This window comes from Salvia hispanica, chromosome 1 (assembly GCF_029641045.1).
Source record: "Salvia hispanica isolate PSC_SH4W2 chromosome 1, Shi_PSC_v1, whole genome shotgun sequence".
In the NCBI taxonomy this organism is placed as follows: domain Eukaryota; kingdom Viridiplantae; phylum Streptophyta; class Magnoliopsida; order Lamiales; family Lamiaceae; genus Salvia; species Salvia hispanica.
Window position 1 is genome coordinate 62,767,130 of NC_142692.1, and position 18,622 is coordinate 62,785,751.

The 18,622-nt window shown below is 39.0% G+C and overlaps 1 pseudogene; it reads right to left on the reverse strand.

The window, feature by feature from the left end:
* Window positions 1-11,193: 11,193 nt before the first annotated feature.
* LOC148934336 (uncharacterized) lies at window positions 11,194-13,643 on the reverse strand (annotated as a pseudogene).
* Window positions 13,644-18,622: the final 4,979 nt, after the last annotated feature.

The following is an 18,622-nucleotide window of genomic DNA, read 5'->3' on the forward strand; positions in this document are numbered from 1 at the left end:
GTAAGGTAAACAGAGAGCATAATACAGTTGCACCCTAAGGTGGAAAAACAGTCGTGTGTGGAAGAACACGGTAAAATCGCACCATAAGGTGGAAAACAGTCGGGTATGGAAGAACACGATAAAGTTGTATGATAAGGTGGAAAACAGTCGTGTATGGAAGAACACGATAAAGTTGTATGATAAGGTGGAAAACAGTTGTGTATGGAAGAACACGATAAAATCGCACCATAAGGTGGAAAACAGTCGTGTGTGGAAGAACACGATAAAATCGTATGATAAGGTGGAAAACAGTCGTGTATGGAAGAACACGATAAAATCGTATGATAAGGTGAAAAACAGTTGGAAGATAATGGGACAAGCAAGTATATTCATGCGATAAGGATAGAGAAGAGTGAAGACGGCTTCATTGCCATGTAAAAGAAAGAAAGGTACGAATTCCCCATTAATTTTCAAAAACGATCCCAAAAGGTCTTGGTACAATGAATGAAAAGAGCGATTCAATCGCGGAAGGAAAATAACAACAAAATAGAAGTTTCTGAACTCAAACCAAAACGTGGGGAAAAGGGAAAGCAAGATTCTTATTCGGGCACTAGACATCTCTGCCCTCGTCCTCTTCGGGTTCTCCCGACTCTCCGACACTCTCCGCGTTTGAACTCTCTCCTCTCTCGAACGTTCTCGTCTCCTCGTCTTTCTCCTCGTTGCTTAGGGGCGACGGAATCGAAGCAAGCATCTCTTCGGTCTCTCTTATGATTGCTCGAGGGGCTGATACGCGCATCCTAAGGGTTCTTTTACGGGGAACGCGAGCAACGTGCGGTTCCTCGTCATCGCGATACTTCATTCGACGTGCTGCTCCTGGCGAGTACCTTTGCGTTGGCGGATGAAGTGGAGGTCCATCAACGGCGGTAGACATGGCCGGAAGTAGAACTCCCATTAGGCCGACGAAGTCTCCTCGAGGCGTGTATTTGGGAGGGCTAAACCAAGTGAAGGATACTGAGGCTTGAGTGGTCCACTCGCTCCAAGGGGAAGGTAGTATATGGATAAGTCGCATGATTCCCTCGTGATGGGTAGTCCCGTACGCGTAGGCGTCCAGCCAATGACCATAGAAGTCGGTGACGAAGTTCAGAAGGAACTGCTCTCCGTCCCATTCCATCTCTCTAAAGCGCTCCACGGGAAAGTTCCTATTCTTAGCGTAACGATGTCGCATAAGGGCGTGATAGGGTTGGACCATCTACAAAAGGGGAAAAGGAACAAGTCAGCACCGTCTCAAAAGGTGGAAAAGAATGGAAAGTGTGTGATCTCAAACGGTGCTGCGAAAGTGTATAAAAGTCCAAAGGGTGATGGTTCGAAGCGTAGTGTCGCGTCAAAGTTCTCGTCCCTAAAACAACTACTCGTGCGTTTTCTGTTCGCGTTTCGTCGAATTCTCACATACACTAACGGCCTTATCCTAGTCCTTCCACGTTCCTAGTGTTAAAACAAGCGTTGTGATCGTATAGCTAAGTCATGCTAGGTTCCAAAAGTCCAAATCTAAGCATCGCAACGTTTCAACATGCTTTCACGTAATCACATTCGTATTTCACAATTCTTACAAGTTCTCACACAACACTTTCAATAATTCATCATTCAAGAAGCATCGCTTCGCATTCATAATATTTCTAACACATAAGGCATGATTTTCACAAGTTCTCATATTTCACAAATCATCGTTCAAGAAACGTCGCTTCTCATTCACAATATTTCCAAAAGCATCAAGTTTTACGCACAAGTCACAAAATATCTAGTACCTCTTTCTTTGCGGTTGAACGAGACGAGTTGCGGTGTTGAGCTTTCCACATTTAGTTCATTTACACAAAAGACTACCTGGACAACCTAAAGTTCGAAAAGAAGAAAGACTCTTGGGTACAGAGCGGAAAGAACTGAGGCTCTGATACCAACTGTAACAGCCCGCCCTCCCAGGGTACAATAAATGCGGCGGCTGCTACCCAAAAACCGACTCGAAAGAAGTAAACATAGGCTAGGGTTTCATTTAAAGAGTACTGTCCAAAGAAACGAAGGAAATATCAGAGTATTTAATGCAACAACTTAACCTAGAAACTTAAATAGGTAAACAAAGGGAGTTTTATAAATGACGATCAAAACTTTGTCGAGTGAAAGTAATATTTTGATATTCTTGTGACCTAATTGGAATTAGGGTTTGACTGTGCGTTGACCAAGTCATGAACTTCTTTGATTACGTGACATGGATGTTTGAATATTTGATTGACCAAGTCATGAACTTCTTTGATTACGTGACATGGATGTTTGAATATTTGATGCGGGGTGAATTTAATTGTTTCTTTCAAATGGTTGGAATTATCACCAAGGCAGGAGACAACTTGCTTTACCAGTTTGAAATTGCGATGGCAAAACTACAATTTAAAATTTTAAATAATTTATTTTCTTGAGAAATATTTATTGGATTCAATTCCGTGTCGGGAATGATAAATTAAATAAATAGTACAAATTCAATATTGTGAAATATAAATTGTGGGTTACACAATTTAATTAAATAAAGTACAATGGGTTTTCTACCCAAATTAATTAAACTTAAATCTCATCTAAAGAGCCCAAATTCTAATTTTTCTTGAGCCCAAAGACTTCCTCTCAATATCAATTACCACAATCAAAGACTTATTCTTCTTGGTAAATTCCAGTTATAAGGCAATCAATTACCACAATCAACAGTAAATTCCAATTCAATTATGCAATTACACCCATTTATTCATGCACTACCCTAATCTGCCTCACTGCCGCCTTTCACCTACAATACACTTGTCACCTTTGTCTAAACATGAGAAACGAGAGAGATGGCGGAGAATAGGAGTAGCAAAGGAGAAACTAAATTTCGGCAAGGCAACGATCGTTTTTCCGATCACAACCTTCCTACCACCAAGAGGTAATCCCATTCACGTAACACCGTTTCTTTCTCCCAATCAACCTCCGGTAATCTTTTGACAGAGACGTGAGTAAACAAGAAAGATCGTAGGAAAACAGTTTATACTCTCACATCCCAACCAAGCAAGTGCAAGAGGTGTAAATTTCCTTCCCAATATCCTTTTGATCTCATACAACTGCATACGAACCTAATCAACGAAACAAACCGATAATCGAATGCACCGAATTAAAGAATGAACTTTTAAGGGGATCAGAAAATAAGAAACTTATATCGGGGCAATTCGGGGGGCGGAATCAGGGCTGCCGAGTGAACAATCGGAACTGCTGAGCCAACGGTTGGCTCTGATCAGCGGCATCACGATCTGGACTCTGGCTGAGCGGCTGCCCGTAGAGAAGAAGGAGAGAGAGAGAGAGAGAGAGGGGTAATGAAATTGGAGAAAGCGAAACAGAGCAGGGTGTATATGACTGAAATTGTGTAATACTATGCACAAGTATGTGCATTGTGTAGCCCAGCCCAATATCTAGTTAGGCCCAAGAAGAGAAACAAAAAGCTAGTTCAAATATCTTGATTTAGCCGTTGGAGCAAAGGAGTTAGTTAGAGCTTCTGTTATTCTTTCTTTTCTCTTTTCTTGATTGTAGCCGACTGATGGCAGTTAGTAGAGGGTGAATATATAGTGTAATGTCCATACTTTTTCTCAATAAGATTTACACATTTTTCCCCCAAGAATTCTCTCATACACAAACAATCCTTCTCGGTTTTCTAGAGTTGATCATCAATCAAGATTCATAACATACTATGTGCTTTCTTATTTGTTTTTCTTTTAAATCCTATAGTGTTGGATTTGTTTAAAGTGAATGGGAGGGTACGTGTAAAATTCTGAGAAAGGGAGCTTTATTGTTTTCCTTGAACATTCTTTTTAGTAGTGGTTTAAAGTAAAAAGGGAGTATATACTATATACATGTTGTATACTGAAAATAGGAGATTAATTGGTATCCTTTTAAAATCCTTTCACTTCCTTTAGATTTTTTACTATTTAATTTGATCTTGGGCCAACTTTGGTATCTGATATTTTTTTAGCCCTCTTCAATTTTAAATGGGTGATGGGATAGTGAATGTATTTGTTTTTGGCTATGGAGGTAATTAAATTCTTATAGGTCAATTTATCTCTTTTTGCAAAATTATTGGGGATGTGAGCGCCCAAAATTAATCGAAATACCTAAATTTCTAATTGGCAAAATTTGTAATCCTATCAACAAAAATAATCGAAGCCTAGGGATTCATGTATCTTATTTATTTACTCGATTCGTTATGTTGATTTATGTGTTATTTAAATGCTAAAGCTGATTCCCCGCAAGTGAATCGTGATCGCAAGGGAAAGTATATAATTTCGAATTAAGCAGTCGAGGTGGACTCTCTTTTAAATAAGGACAAAGTCCTAACTATTATTATCAATGGGAATAAAATGCAAATACGTTTATCATGCCGTATTTTGTTTTAACATGCCTATTTGAAATGGCTTTGCCATTTATTAGAGCATCCACAATGGTAAATAGGTCAGCCATAGGCTAGCCTATTTCTCCTCCTGCCACATCATCCAGCACTAAATTCCTCTTGCCACATCATCAGGACAAGCAACTGGACAAGCAATAGGCTAGCTACAGGCCACATCATCAGCACTATTAAAAAAAACAACTAAATTTACGGAATTAAACACAAAAATACAGAATTAAATTTATGACACATATACGGGAAAATTCGTTAATTTTATTTAAATAAAAAAAGTACATTAACTAAAAAAAATTACATAATAAAAAAAAAAATTCGGGCTTCCACACACGAGCCCCCGCCCCACTCTACTCCTCGTCGCCGTCACCGTCGTCCTCGCCGCCACCGGCTGCACCCCCGGCATCTGAGCCCGCGTCTGATCCCCCAATTGTGCCGCAAAGGTATCCAAATCAACTCGCATACTCTCGAGCATTGAGTGAAGAAACCTCTTCTCCACGGGGTCAATTGCCTCCCTCCATTCAGCCAAGATCTTGTGCATCTGTTTACGCGTTGATTGACGCGCGTAGAAGGCGAGCTCGGCTGGCGACTGGACCTCCTGAAACCCCTGGGCGACTCCCCTCGCTGCCCGTTGCGCCCTCCTTTGACCAATCGGGCGAGTGTGGCGAGCGAAGGATGGAGGGGACGGCTCCTCTTGAACATCCTCGGTGAGGTCGTGGGAACCGCCGCTGCTACCGCTGTAATCACCGGCATAGTTCAGCCGCTGCTTCTTCGGCCAGCCAGCATCGACACCCGCCCGGAACTTCTCGGTGTGAAAACATTAACCCGAAAGCTGCATTATTTTGCATATTATATTGTCATTTATACTACAGAGATATTAAGTATGTCATAGAGAATATATTTATTTTTATGATCGATTCGATATAGTCAAATATATAGATAGTTTTGATTCACGAAAATTTTAAATATGAATGTGTATATACTATATAATTAAATTAGTGTATATATTCCATAATTATTTAAATATATGTGCATGTATACCATATATTACTAGTACTGATATACGTACTTAAAAATATTATATATATGCATTTGGATTGAAAGCTACATGTACTATTAGAAATGGGCCACTCACCTCTTAAAAGGCCTCATAAGGGGGAGGGTTATCCACACTTATATAGATTAGATTGGATCATCACCAAGTCGATGTGGGACAGAATTTAGAGAATTTAACACGCCCCCTCACGTGTGGGCCGGAAAGGACATCGGTCTTCCATCACGTGGGTAGGCAATGCTAGAGATAAGAGAACCATCATCGATGTGGGCCGGAAAGGACATCGGTCTTCCACTCGTGAGGTAGATAAGAGATAAAGAGAAAACCATCATCGACTTGGGCCCGCTCTGATACCATATTAGAAATGAGCCACTCACCCCTTAAAAGGCCTCATAAGGGGGAGGGTTATCCACACTTATATAGAGAAGCTAGGATCATCACCAAGCCGATGTGGGACAATGATTTGGAGAATTTAACACGCCCCCTCACGTGTGGGCCAGAATGACACATCGGACTTCCATCACGTGGGTAGGCAAGAGAAGAGATAAAGAGATAAACCATCATCGACTTGGGCCTTGCTCTGATTCCATATTAGAAATGGGCCACTCACCCCTTAAAATGCCTCATAAGGGGGAGGGTTATCCACACTTATATAGAGAAGCTAGGATCATCACCAAGCCGATGTGGGACAATAATTTGGAGAATTTAACATGTACTAAATAAATTGTTCATGTACGTTTGGTTAGTATAATGTACTACATTCTTATATTATTATTTATATGGGTTACGTGTTGCATAGTTAGCAAAGTATATGACACTGGTACTTAAGAGATTATTTTAATTAGTATAAGTCTGGCAATATAGCCGATGTATATACTTGTGTACAAATATCTATATTGTTTATCATTTGGGAAAAAAAAAGGTTTTGATAGAGTTTAGAGGAAATACGAAAAAGTGTAGAGAAAATTTTGGTAAGTAGATGATTGATTTAATTAAGATACAATCTGCACATAACCCACTTATTTTTAGTCGTATGTTTTATTTAGTATACGATGGTATATATTTTGATTATAGGTAGATGTTAGTTATATAGTTAATTCTTTTCATCCCTAATTAAATCATGCATTTAAAAATTTATAGGATCGAGAGTTATAAATCAAGAATCGGAGTCAAGAGCTCAATAAGTTTACCTATCATAATCAGGTGTGTATAAATCACACTTTTAATTTTATATGTGATATTTGAGTGATTGCTAATTGTTGAATTTGAATGAGTAATTGAATTATATGGTGTGAAATTTGTATGGATAGGTTTTATATATTATGTTGGAATTATTTGATTGAATATAATATAGATATGTAGTTGATGTCATTGATATATGTTACAAGTTGTTTTGAAAGTACATGAATCATGTGATTAAAGAGGATCTGTGACAGCCTTGCACTGGATGAAATTTTAGAGGGACCTATGAGTCCAAATTCAGAGGGACCTATGAGTCCAATACAGAGGGACCTTCGGGTCAAATAGAGAGGGACCTTCGGGTCAAATAGAGAGGGACCTTCGGGTCAAATAGAGAGGGACCTTCGGGTCAAATAGAGAGGGACCTTCGGGTCAAATAGAGAGGGACCTTCGGGTCAAATAGAGAGGGACCTTCAGGACATAGAGGAATCTCGGGCAGATACCAGGCTTGATTTGTCACAGAATAATAAACTGCACAGAGTGGCATAATGCATATCTATATGAATTATTTTTAATACCTGTTGTTTATTGTTGAATATTTTGGCTAGAGAATATGTTTGATTTTTGTGATGTGAAATTAAAGGTATGGTTTATATATACTGAGTTGTGGCTCAAATAAACCACCAATATTTTTCAGGAATAAGAGATTAGTGAAGTTTTTGGTTGACGTTGGTCGTAGGAACTGCACGTGTTATCAGGTTCGGCGGCTGACGCGTTTTGGCAACCTTCTCCTCCTCATCATTTTTGCATTTAGATAAATGTATAATATATAGAGTGGTGAGAAGGCCCCACTACTGTTCAAAATGTTTTGAAATATGTACCTGATAAATGTTGATTTTTGAAATTATATAATATGTGTGTTTTCTTTACTTGATGTGGGTATTATTTATTTTAAATTTTGAATTTATTTATAGTAAGTGCATACGTCATAAGAGTTGAGGTGTGACACTCGGAATCCATCAGCACCAGATAACAGTTCCAGTAGGTGAATTCCTTATACAGCCCCGGCACGGGGAAGGCTTTCTCCGCTATCCTCCTGCAGTCCTCATCAGTCTGGCCACTGGTCTTCATGCGGAGGGCATTGGTGTACAAGCCCGCAAATCGGGAGATCGCAGCCCTGATTCGCTCTCACCCCTTCCGACACTCATCTCCGGTGTATGCCTTCCCATCCGGGAAATTCCTCTTGTATGTTGTTGCAATTTTAGCCCACATACTGACGATCCTCTGATTGTTCGAAACGAAGGGATCATCGCAAACAAAGATCCAAGGCTTTGACAGCGCGACATTCTCATCATCCGTCCACTTCCTCCGTACACTATCGTCATCAGCTGGCTGCGACGACTCGTCTACCTCCTTTTTGCCCATCTTCTTCTTCGGTGCACCCCGACCCTGCCCCCACCCCTGACCGACTCCCACTGTATCCATGGGAGTGGCATCATATCAATCGACTTGTTCCAACAACTCCTCTAAGGAGAAAGTCTCATCTCCACTGAATTGAGTCTCCACTGGGGGCAATGTGTGGGAAGACGCAGTCAAAAAATCAAGAGTGGGGCGATAGACATTGTCCCCCCCTGGCATCCCCTGCATCACGGGTTGCACGCCCTCCTGCCGCCCCGACATCATCAGCGGCATCATCCGCATCCCGGCTCCCCAACTGGGCATCATCTGCATACCGGGTTGCATGCCTGGTACCCCCTGCCTGCTGCCCTGCGGCATCATCTGCTGCCAAGGGTACATGCCGTAGTACCCACCGCCCATCGGCCCCCATTCCGCTCCCGCGGGTACCGTGGGGGTTTAAGTCTCGCTCGTCGCTGGAGTAGACTTGTTGTTATCAATTCCGCGTTGTTGCTCTTGTACAGAAATTAAGAGAGAGAGAAAACTCGTTAAAACAAGTGGTGTGAATGAAAATGACGTGAAAATCGCGTATATATAGTGTTTCGAAAATTTAATTCAAAACAAAAAAAAAGCGTTGGCCGATCGCCAACCTACAATGGCGGCGAGCGCATCGGCCAGCACCTGGGAATTGGCGAGCGCTCGCCAAAATTCTCGCCGATTGCAATGGTTCGACGAGCGGACCGGCCAGCGCCGAGAATCGGTTAGCCGGTCGCTCGCCGACCATTGTGGATGCTCTTATATAAATCGAATTCGGATCCTTGTAGGGCCGCAAACCCTACTTGGATTAGTGTACACCTATGGTAGACCGTGTGTTAGCGTACGGGTTGGCCGGTCTAGTGACTTGGTTTGTGGCCACAATCCAAGTCATGTATGAGCAGATATGGTAAACGTTTATGGAAAAAATGACTGCGCAGTCGCGATTTATGAACAATAGAATATTTTGGTGCTTCGAGCCTTTTAAAAGCTAAAACCCCGATGGTTACCTACATTGGCATGATAAATATAAATATTTTTGATTACTTGTTTTCGGCATGAGTAGATATGGTAAACGTCTATTGCAAAGAACGTCTCTGATCGTCTAGAAGATCCATAACCGCTGCAAAGCAATTCCGCCGTTCAATTCTAGATGATCAAGGTACGCTTCTGCTCTACAGTTTGTGCTCCTTCTCCGTAGTTCTTGGTTAATCATCATATAGAGCTTTATATAAATGTTCATTCAATTACTTCAATATATACTACTGTACTAGTTTGTTTAAAAGCATACCTGCTGAAATCCAGCATGATATCACTCATCTATCAATGAATGCAACTGTTTCTTGAAACTCGATATCTTACTATCTTCAACAACTATCACTAAACCCATCAGCCGATAGTTTTTTAGCTGCATCTAGGTAAGAATTCAAATCAGCAAGAAATAGTTTCTAATGCAAGAAGATGAATGCATATGCACTTTAAGAGATACTCCCTCCGTCCGCCATTAGGAGTCTCATTTATGGACGGCACGGGTTTTAAGAAATGTTAAGAAAAGAACAATCAAACATAATCTCGTGTAACTTTTTTTAAATAGCTATCTTTATCTACTGTGTCCGTTTCTAGCAATAAGCCCGTGAAATATAATGAGACATGAGGATATATCATATCACACAATACAGAACAGTGTTAATGCACATAATAAAGTATGAAAAATAAGGTAGTGTGAAAACAGGGAATGCATGCACTAGACAAGGTTGAAAACTAGAAGATGAGCCTCAGTAAAGTAAGAGAAATGTAGAAAAAAAAAGTTATTAAAGTATCATTAATGGAGAATGAGGCTCATTTTATAAGAGAGAAAAGACTTGCCAAAAATAGAAAATGGCTATATTTGTAGGACGGACTAAATGAAAAAAGAAGACTGTTTTTATGGGACGGAGGAAGTATTTGAGATATCATCTAAGGTTGAATGGAAATACTTGCCTCATTTGTTGTAACTCTCTCCTCTACATTATTCTGTCTTACTTTACTCTCTGTCCACTTTAACTATTTATTACTCCATCTGTCCAATAGGAGTCACTTTGGTGTGGGCATGAGATTTAAGAAATAGTGGAATATGAGGCCCACTTTTTTATATTGATTTTATTATAAAATGTGAGAGAAGTGAGTTAGTAGAATGTGGGTCTTACTTACTCCCTCCGTCCCATAGAAATTGACCATATTTCCTTTTTCGTCCATCCCATAGAAATTGGCCATATCCATTTATGGTAACCTTTTTCTCCTTCTTTTTTACGTTTTCATTTATAGGCCACCATCCACTACACAATTTCAACTATTTTTTCTCCTTTTATCTTACTTTACCAAATTATGCATTAAAACCCGTGCCAATCCTAAAGGACCATTTTCTATGGGATGGAGGGAGTACAATTTATGGTAAAAGTGAAATGTGAGTCTTATTGCGGGGCAGAGGGAGTATAAATTTTCTAAAACGCGTGTAAAAAAGAAGTTATTCAAGTAATGTGACGAGGGAAGTAAATGTTTGCATTAGTTTTAAGGGTTCATAAGTAAAAATCGCCACATTTATTTTATCAAATTACGGCCACTATGCAAAGTCCACACACATGTCAGAAAATTTGAGATGCCGCTATAATTTAGATTTGTTGCTGAGATTTGCGGTCTAGACTCGGTGGCGTGCTCTCGAAGCGTGCAAAAACAATCAATTTTGCAACCTTGGTGTCAAAATTTCACAACACGTTCATCAAGTGTAGCGGATCTGCATCGAAAACGCACCTTCTTTAAAGACCTATAACCAGCACCGACCGACGCAAATTAAAAAAAGAGTAAAGGTCAAAATTGGTCCTGAACATATGGTCATTTTATGACTTTGGTCCTAAAATTTATTTTTTTGATTTTTTGGTCCCGCACATTTCAAATCGGATCACAATTGGTCCTCTGTCAATAGTTTCGTTAATTTTATAACAGTCAACAGATTTAATCCAATTTTGACCAAATTAGACTTTTAATTCTAATTTTTTACTCCCTAATTAATTTCCTAATTATTTTATAAAAAAAATCACACTGTAATAATCTCTCTCAAGTCTCAAAGCATCATCTCTTCACTCCTGCTTCTGCAAATCCTCTCCTAAACCCAATCCTCCTTCCCAATCTGCACCGCAAATTCACAAAACTCTGCCCCCTTCTCCTCTTCTCTCTCCTCCTCCTCCCGCTCCTCTAGCCAGCTCTTCGTCGGCGCCGACCTGCACCGCATCAGCATCAATGCATTTTCCACGGTGCCGCCTCCGATGACTCCTCAACCGCCGCCACACTCTCTTCTTTCCTCAATTAACTATTATTCTCCTCTTGCAAAATCATGAACCACTTCGAAAACACAGCTCCTTTAGAGGAGCCCTTGTCGTCGTCGTCGTCATCATCTAATTCTTCTTCTTCGTCATCGAGGGAGCTGATCTCGGCGGTGGGGATGGATCCAAAGCAGCGAAGGTTGTGCAGGCATGTCAAAAACTGCATCGCCTCCTTCTTGAAGCCTATCGCGGCAGCCCATGGGGGGCGCTTCTTGTGCTTGTGGCGGTGGTTGTGCATCTGCTCGATCTCTTCCATGACGAATTGCCAATTTTTATAGGAATTGGGCTTTAAGAAGCGAATTTTTGGCCAGAAGAGAAGAAGAATCACATTCACTCTTCATCACTTCAGCAAACAGAGTCTGATTTCAATAGATGATACTTCTTCTTCTTTCCTTGGAAACATGGATAAGTTCTGACTAGCCTAATTAGGGGAATTAATTAGGGAGTAAAAATCAGAATTAAAAGTCTAATTTGGTCAAAATTGGGTTAAACCCGTTGAATGTTATAAAATTAATGGAACTATTGATGAAGGACCAATTGTGATCCGATTTGAAATGTGCATGACCAAAAATCATAAAATGACCATATGTTCAGGACCAGTTTTGACCTTTACTCTTATAAAAATTGAAATGAGAGAAGGGTAAATTGAAATGGAGGGTAACGAGGTAAGATATTGTATTTCAGGTTTTGATTTGCGAACCAGAATAGTATCGTAGGGTTAGGTGTCCGAAAAGGAAACAGGGTATGGAAGAATAAAAGCTTGGGCCGAACACGCTTACTGATAAGTCTCGTTTCATGCATTGGTTCTGGGTTAATATTCTGTATTTTTGGGGCACTAATCTATGTTTCCGAGTTCAGGTGCGTAATAAATCTGTCGGACCAAGAAGTTGTTGTTACCTGACCTGGCAGATGCAAAAGAGATAAAATTGAAGTGAAAATCAGATGTCGTCGTCCAGACCTGGGAGAATCAGAAGTTGGCGACAGGAGCTGAATGAGGCAAAAAGCAGATTATTAAAGCATCTTATCCAAGGGCAGAAGCGTCAATTCACCAAAAGGATGCCCTAGGGATCAGAGTCTCACCTATATAAAGAGCTCAACCTTAAGGAGCAAGACATCACTTCTACACACTCTCTAGCTCACTTTTGGAGGCTCCTTGCTCCATTCCTGTTTTTCACACTTCAAATACTCATTTCACTTGTTGCGCACTTGGAGATGTGGTGAATTCCGGCTGCCGTGGTGGTTCTCAACGTTTTGCTGTCGTGTAACAACGCCTTGTGAAGGCGAAGAAACAATATTTACCTGGCTTTATTTAGTTTGCTTTTCGTTTTAAATACTTGTTGGTTTTTAGTTTCGTAACTTTGGTTTCTGACTTTGATCAACTGGATTCGAACTTATTTCCCATTATTATGGAAGTTTACGTTGGTTGTTTTTGGATCTAGCTGAGTCGATGTTTATTTCTTGCTTTTCGCTTTCGTTATTGTTGATTGTTGGATGTTTGAAGCTGAGATCTTTTGGTTTGTTGTTGGAGGCTGTGGATTTACGTATGGAGATGTTTGCATCTGTTGAATCGTGGTGGATTTGAGTTGGAGTTTCGTAGATTTGGTGTTTGCTGTTTACATTCTGCATGATTATGGCTATTTACGCTCTGTTTCTTCATCTGCTAGGTCCAGTAGCGTAGATCTATTAAGTTTCGGTTTTAATTTCTCATTTTAAGTTTAGATCTGAAGATTGCTCTGTTTTCATGGTGTTTAATGCTCTGTTTTATCTGTTATTCTCGTTTGATTCTCGAAGAAGATGAATTTTGTTGGTAGTTAGAATCATATCTGCTTTTGTCAGTACCTTATGCATGTCCTTTTGCTTTTCTGCAGTTTTTCCAGACCCTGTTCGTTTAAGGATATTGGTCCCCACTGTCTGTTTCTCTTTTGTTTGTCTAATTTAGGAAAGTCCGTCTAGTCCGTTAACTCCCGTTGTTTTAAAACTTTCAATATTTCATTTCTCAAAGTCATGAATGTTCCGTACGTTCTCGTTTCTTAGACCCAGTAGGTAGAGTAAAATAGTTTAAGTCTCTCAGACCCAGTAGTTTTAGTACTTGACCCACAAATTGCGTGGCAGCAGCCAACCCCTTCCCAAAACATTCCAAATGCAGTTTCGTAACACATCCATCCTCATGGGATCGATCTTTTGCTTCCATGTACTAGTTGTAGTATAGTGGGTTGAGGTTTTTGAAGAAATTAGTGTGCACCCAACGATCCCCGTCTTTAAGATTCATGGTCTTCTAGCCTTTGTGAACTAGTTGAATCCTCTGGACCTGTTAGCCTTTGTCGGGGACGGATGGTGTTATTTGTTTGTTTATGAATGTTTTGGTGTAAATAGTTTACTTATTATGTTTTCTTTTGTTTCTTTTTTTTAGTTTATGAGCAGAAGCTCCAGGTTCGGACACTGAAACAACTCACCTGGTTGGAGAAGCGCCCAGACAAGTTGGCGGGTCAAGGAAACTATATTCCTATTTACCACCAGATCGCGGCTTACAACAGCGGATCCAGTTCACCTGAGTTCAGAGAGTGACGAGGAACCGACCTCGACGGTTAAGGAGGAACCAGAGTCAACCTCGGAGACAGAGGAGGAAGGTGTCGACGACGACCCGGAGATCGGCTCGCTCACTGCCCATTTAGATGGCGAGCCTGCCCAGGCTATTGTTACTACCAGCGCCAGAAGGCGATCGACATCAAAACGAACGTGCTGGGCATTCTACCTAATTTCTCTGGGCGGAGGAACGAGTGCCCCTACGAGTTCCTCAATGAGTTCAGTACGCTTTGCAGTATTCAGAAGAGGCCCAATGACACAACGGAGGAGGACTACCGCCTACGCGCGATTCCATTTGCGTTGAAAGGAGAGGCCAATACATGGCTACTAAGGCTGCCACCGGAGTCCATCCGCACCTGGAGAAATTTCAAGATGGTCTTCTTAGACTACTTTTTTCCTTCAAACAAAACCAATGCCCTCAAGAAGGGAATTCAGGAATGTAAGCAAGATTATGATGAATCTATGAGCCAGTATTGGTCGCATTTCAAATGATTACTCGATGCCTGCCCTAATCACATAATAGTGGACACTTAGATCTTCTATCTGTTCTATGAAGGAGCGAAACCTGAGTCTAAGGACCTGATGAATACTGCGAGTGGAGGAAATTTCACCAAGAGGAGGGTGAGCGAAGCCCGAGAGATTCTAGGAACATTAATTGATGCAAAGAAGGCATACGATTCTCCTCATACCATCTGGAGAAGAGGAAGTGTAGATGCAAATTTTGCAAAGTGAGGATAGAATGGATGCTCGAGTGGACGCAATGATGGATGCTAAAATGGAGCAGCTATAGAAAACGATTCTGACCGCCATGGGAAAAAACAACTCGCCTGACCCGATGAAAAAGGATAAGCAGTCATCAGGCCCGGAGGATGGAAACAATTGTTATGGTTCTCAATGAGGGATGGATTGTCCAGCCCAAGTAAATGTTGTGGGAAATTGTAATCAGAATAATCAGAGCAGTAATTGGAATCAGTGGAAAATTAAAGATGCTCCATGGAGGGACAATCCATGCTTCAGATGGTCTGATGGGAATCAAAACCTTCAACTACAGAATCCTAACTCAGAAGGAAACCAATTCAACTAGCCCGGGAGGAATCAAGAAGGACAATTTAATTAGAATCAAGGAGGACAAGAAAATCAGTCCAACTGGAACAATAGGAACCAAAATAACCAAGGAAACTCATATGTACCCCCACACCAGAGGAATAACAACTACCAAGGGAATCAAGGGCCCGGTAATCAGTACCACAACAATCAAGGAGGTCAAGGAAATTTCTGCTCAAATCAGGGGAATGGACATAATCACAATCAAGGGCCAGGTGATAGTCAACCGAACTCCAGACCCCAGAGAAATCTAGATGATATGGTACACGACCTAGTCAGTTCTCAACAACACATGCAAAACAACTTACATGCCAACAATGATGTGGTCCACAAGCTTCAGGATGCTCAGCAGGAACACAAGGGTGCAATGGATCTGATGTTGAAGCAATTGTCTCAGATCGCGACTTCCCTGAGCGATATGCGAGGAAATGAAGGAAGGATTCCAGCCTCAGTAAAACCATCAGGCAGGGCAAATGTCAGCCAGATTACCCTGAGGTCCGGAAAAGCATATGAAGGACCCAAGTTGAAAGTAAATGATGAGACACCTGTGCCGATAAGCGAGGATGTCATCCACCCGGTCCAGCAGAAAGAAGAAGCCAGAGCAGAGGATGACATACAAGCTGGTGATTTGGAAAAACCGCTATCCCGAATGGCTGACCCATTTTTCCTAGACCCAGAGCATGAGGTGGAAATTGAAGAGGTGAAAGAAGAGACTGAAGAATCCTCTAAAGAAGATTCCACCAACGCAGTGAAGCGGGTGAAACATTTTCCCTACCGAGGGGATTCCAAGAAGAAAAAGGATAACCCCGTGGACTTCATAGAGATCTTTGGCAAATTGGAAATTAATCTCCCATTCCTAGAAGCTTTGAAGATGCTCCCGTTCAGCAAATTCATTAAGGAGTTCATCGGAGGCAAGGCAAAATCCGATGGAAAGATCGTGATTGGGGAGAATGTATCTGCAGTAATTCAAAAAAGGATAATGCCGTCGAACAGACTGACCCAGGTATGTTTACCTTACCTATCACTATAGGAGGTGTTAGAGTCGAGCATGCTATGTGTGATCTAGGTGCGTCTATTAATATGTTGCCGCTTTCCATATATAAAAAATTAGTAGGAGCACGAATGACAGATACGAAAGTGATAATTCAATTAGCAGATAGATCATGCACTTGTCTAAACCCTAAACCCTAAAAATCAAAAATGATAATGACTTGTCAAAAAGTAAATGGTGGCTATAGTATATATAGTAGAAAACTTTCTTTTATCATGTATATTTAAAAATGTCCACAGTGATAAAAATGTGAAAATGTATTTTACGAAGGACATTTTGGGATGAAATTATCATCGGATACCAAAAATATAATTTTTCAGATATAAAAAACGATATAAAATAAAGATCATGCATTATTTTTGGTTAAGAATGAAAATCCAGGTACTAATTTATGTAATTCACTCTTTTTAGTAAGCATGAGCTCATTCTCAGTTGTGAAGTATTAACTCATGCTTAGTTGTCAAACTGCTGGCAAAAACATATACAATCACTTTTTATTCCTATAATCAAAAGATTATGTGTTGTAATAAGAGTGTATGATATTGGTGTGGTGGAGGACGAGGTCGTGATGGTAGAGGTGACCGAGGTTGTGGGACAGGCGACCTTTCATATTGTCCCAATGTTGATTGTTATAATTGCAGCAAACATGGACACTATGTGAGATGAATTGATTGAATGAGAAAAACAAAAGAGAGAACAAGATGAATTGATAGAGGCTGCGACCTTTAATTTTGTTTTCACGATTTTTGAGTCTAGATGAGAATACAGATTTTATAATCATCAATTAGTTAGATAATAGTAGTACTAAGAAATTAAGTAAAATATACACTTGCAGTTATTTTTATTATAAATTTAAAAATTATTTAATATTAAAATAATTGGATCTGAACGACTATTATTATAATTTTAACAGTAACGCCTTTTACACCGATTTTTTTTTCTTTTAAGACTAGCATAAAGTTCCTTTTAAAAAATGATCTTATTCAAATATTACAGTCCATGGTTAAAAAATTTTCTAAAGTGAATATCGTTGAACTATGTACAGTGGATAGCTGTTGAAATTCATAATTTAGCCCAAAAAATTTATCAAAATTAAGCGAACACTAATGGATATGGTATGACAGTGATTATAAAAAATAGTCCAAAATTGAGTAAGACGCGTTACAATAACTATTTTACATTTAAAAAAGAGTAGTGATAAACGTACGTATACGTACGTACATAACTGAACTTTTTTAAACATTTTATATTGAAAATCATTTTATAAACATTAATTGATTTAAAATAAATTTCATACTAATCATTTTGCAACACTTCAATAAAGATTTAAAATTTATACTTAAATATTTGTATATTTAATAAAATATATATTTTCTACTAAATATTGTATATTAATTCAAATCATAGTCGAAATCATGCTACGATTCGACATAAAATTTCTATATCACTTCTTTGTTATTGCTACATATATTACAATAAATAACAAAATTAATTTTTAATTAAATTCACTTAAATCTAAAAATTTTTAAAATATTATGTACATGTACAATTATGTACGTTTATCTTTTCCCTAAAAAATATAAGTGTAAGAGACGTTATAAAAATAGTCCAAAATCGAGTATGAGGTGTTACAATAACTACTTTTGAAAACTTAAGTGTAAGAGCCTAATTACATTTTTAAAAATAGTCCAAAATTTTAATCTCTGTCTGAAATCAACAAAAATGCTTTAAGTTGTGACATCATTTACTATTGTTTATGAATCGAGTAAGAGATGTTACAATAACTATTTTAATATACAGAGTATGAAATTTAGTTTAGTTTCGAGTCAAGTGTAGAATAAATGAAAAAATCGATGATCATTAATTAATTAGGTAATAATAAGAAACAAGTAATCCTAATAATCCATATGAAATTTAATTTCATTTCATTTTTTAGTGTAATAATAAAATAATTGAATATGAATGAGTATTATCATTTTTATTTTATTATAATTACATATTTAATTTTATATGTTGATTTTGGAGTGAAGATATGCAATATACAAAGAAATAGTTGCAAAGACATCGGCCACTCAGGATACTATTTAACCAACCATTGAATCTTGCAAATATTCATAGATGATGAAGTGATTCCTTCATATGATTGAGTTCCAATAGAAGAAAGTTTAAATTTTGATGCAATGAATTTAGATATAATTATGGAATTATCCAATGGATCTTTCCTAATATAAATATTAAATTTGGAAAAATTAATTTTTTCCTAAATTATCGTAAAGAATAAATTTGTAATACTATATTAACTTAATCAATGATAACAAATTTGTTTTGAATGTTATAAGATGCCTAAAGGATAAATGTCCAATTATATACAGACAATTTATGTAAATTTATTACTACTCGTTAATAAATTTAGTCAATTCTCAAATTTTTGA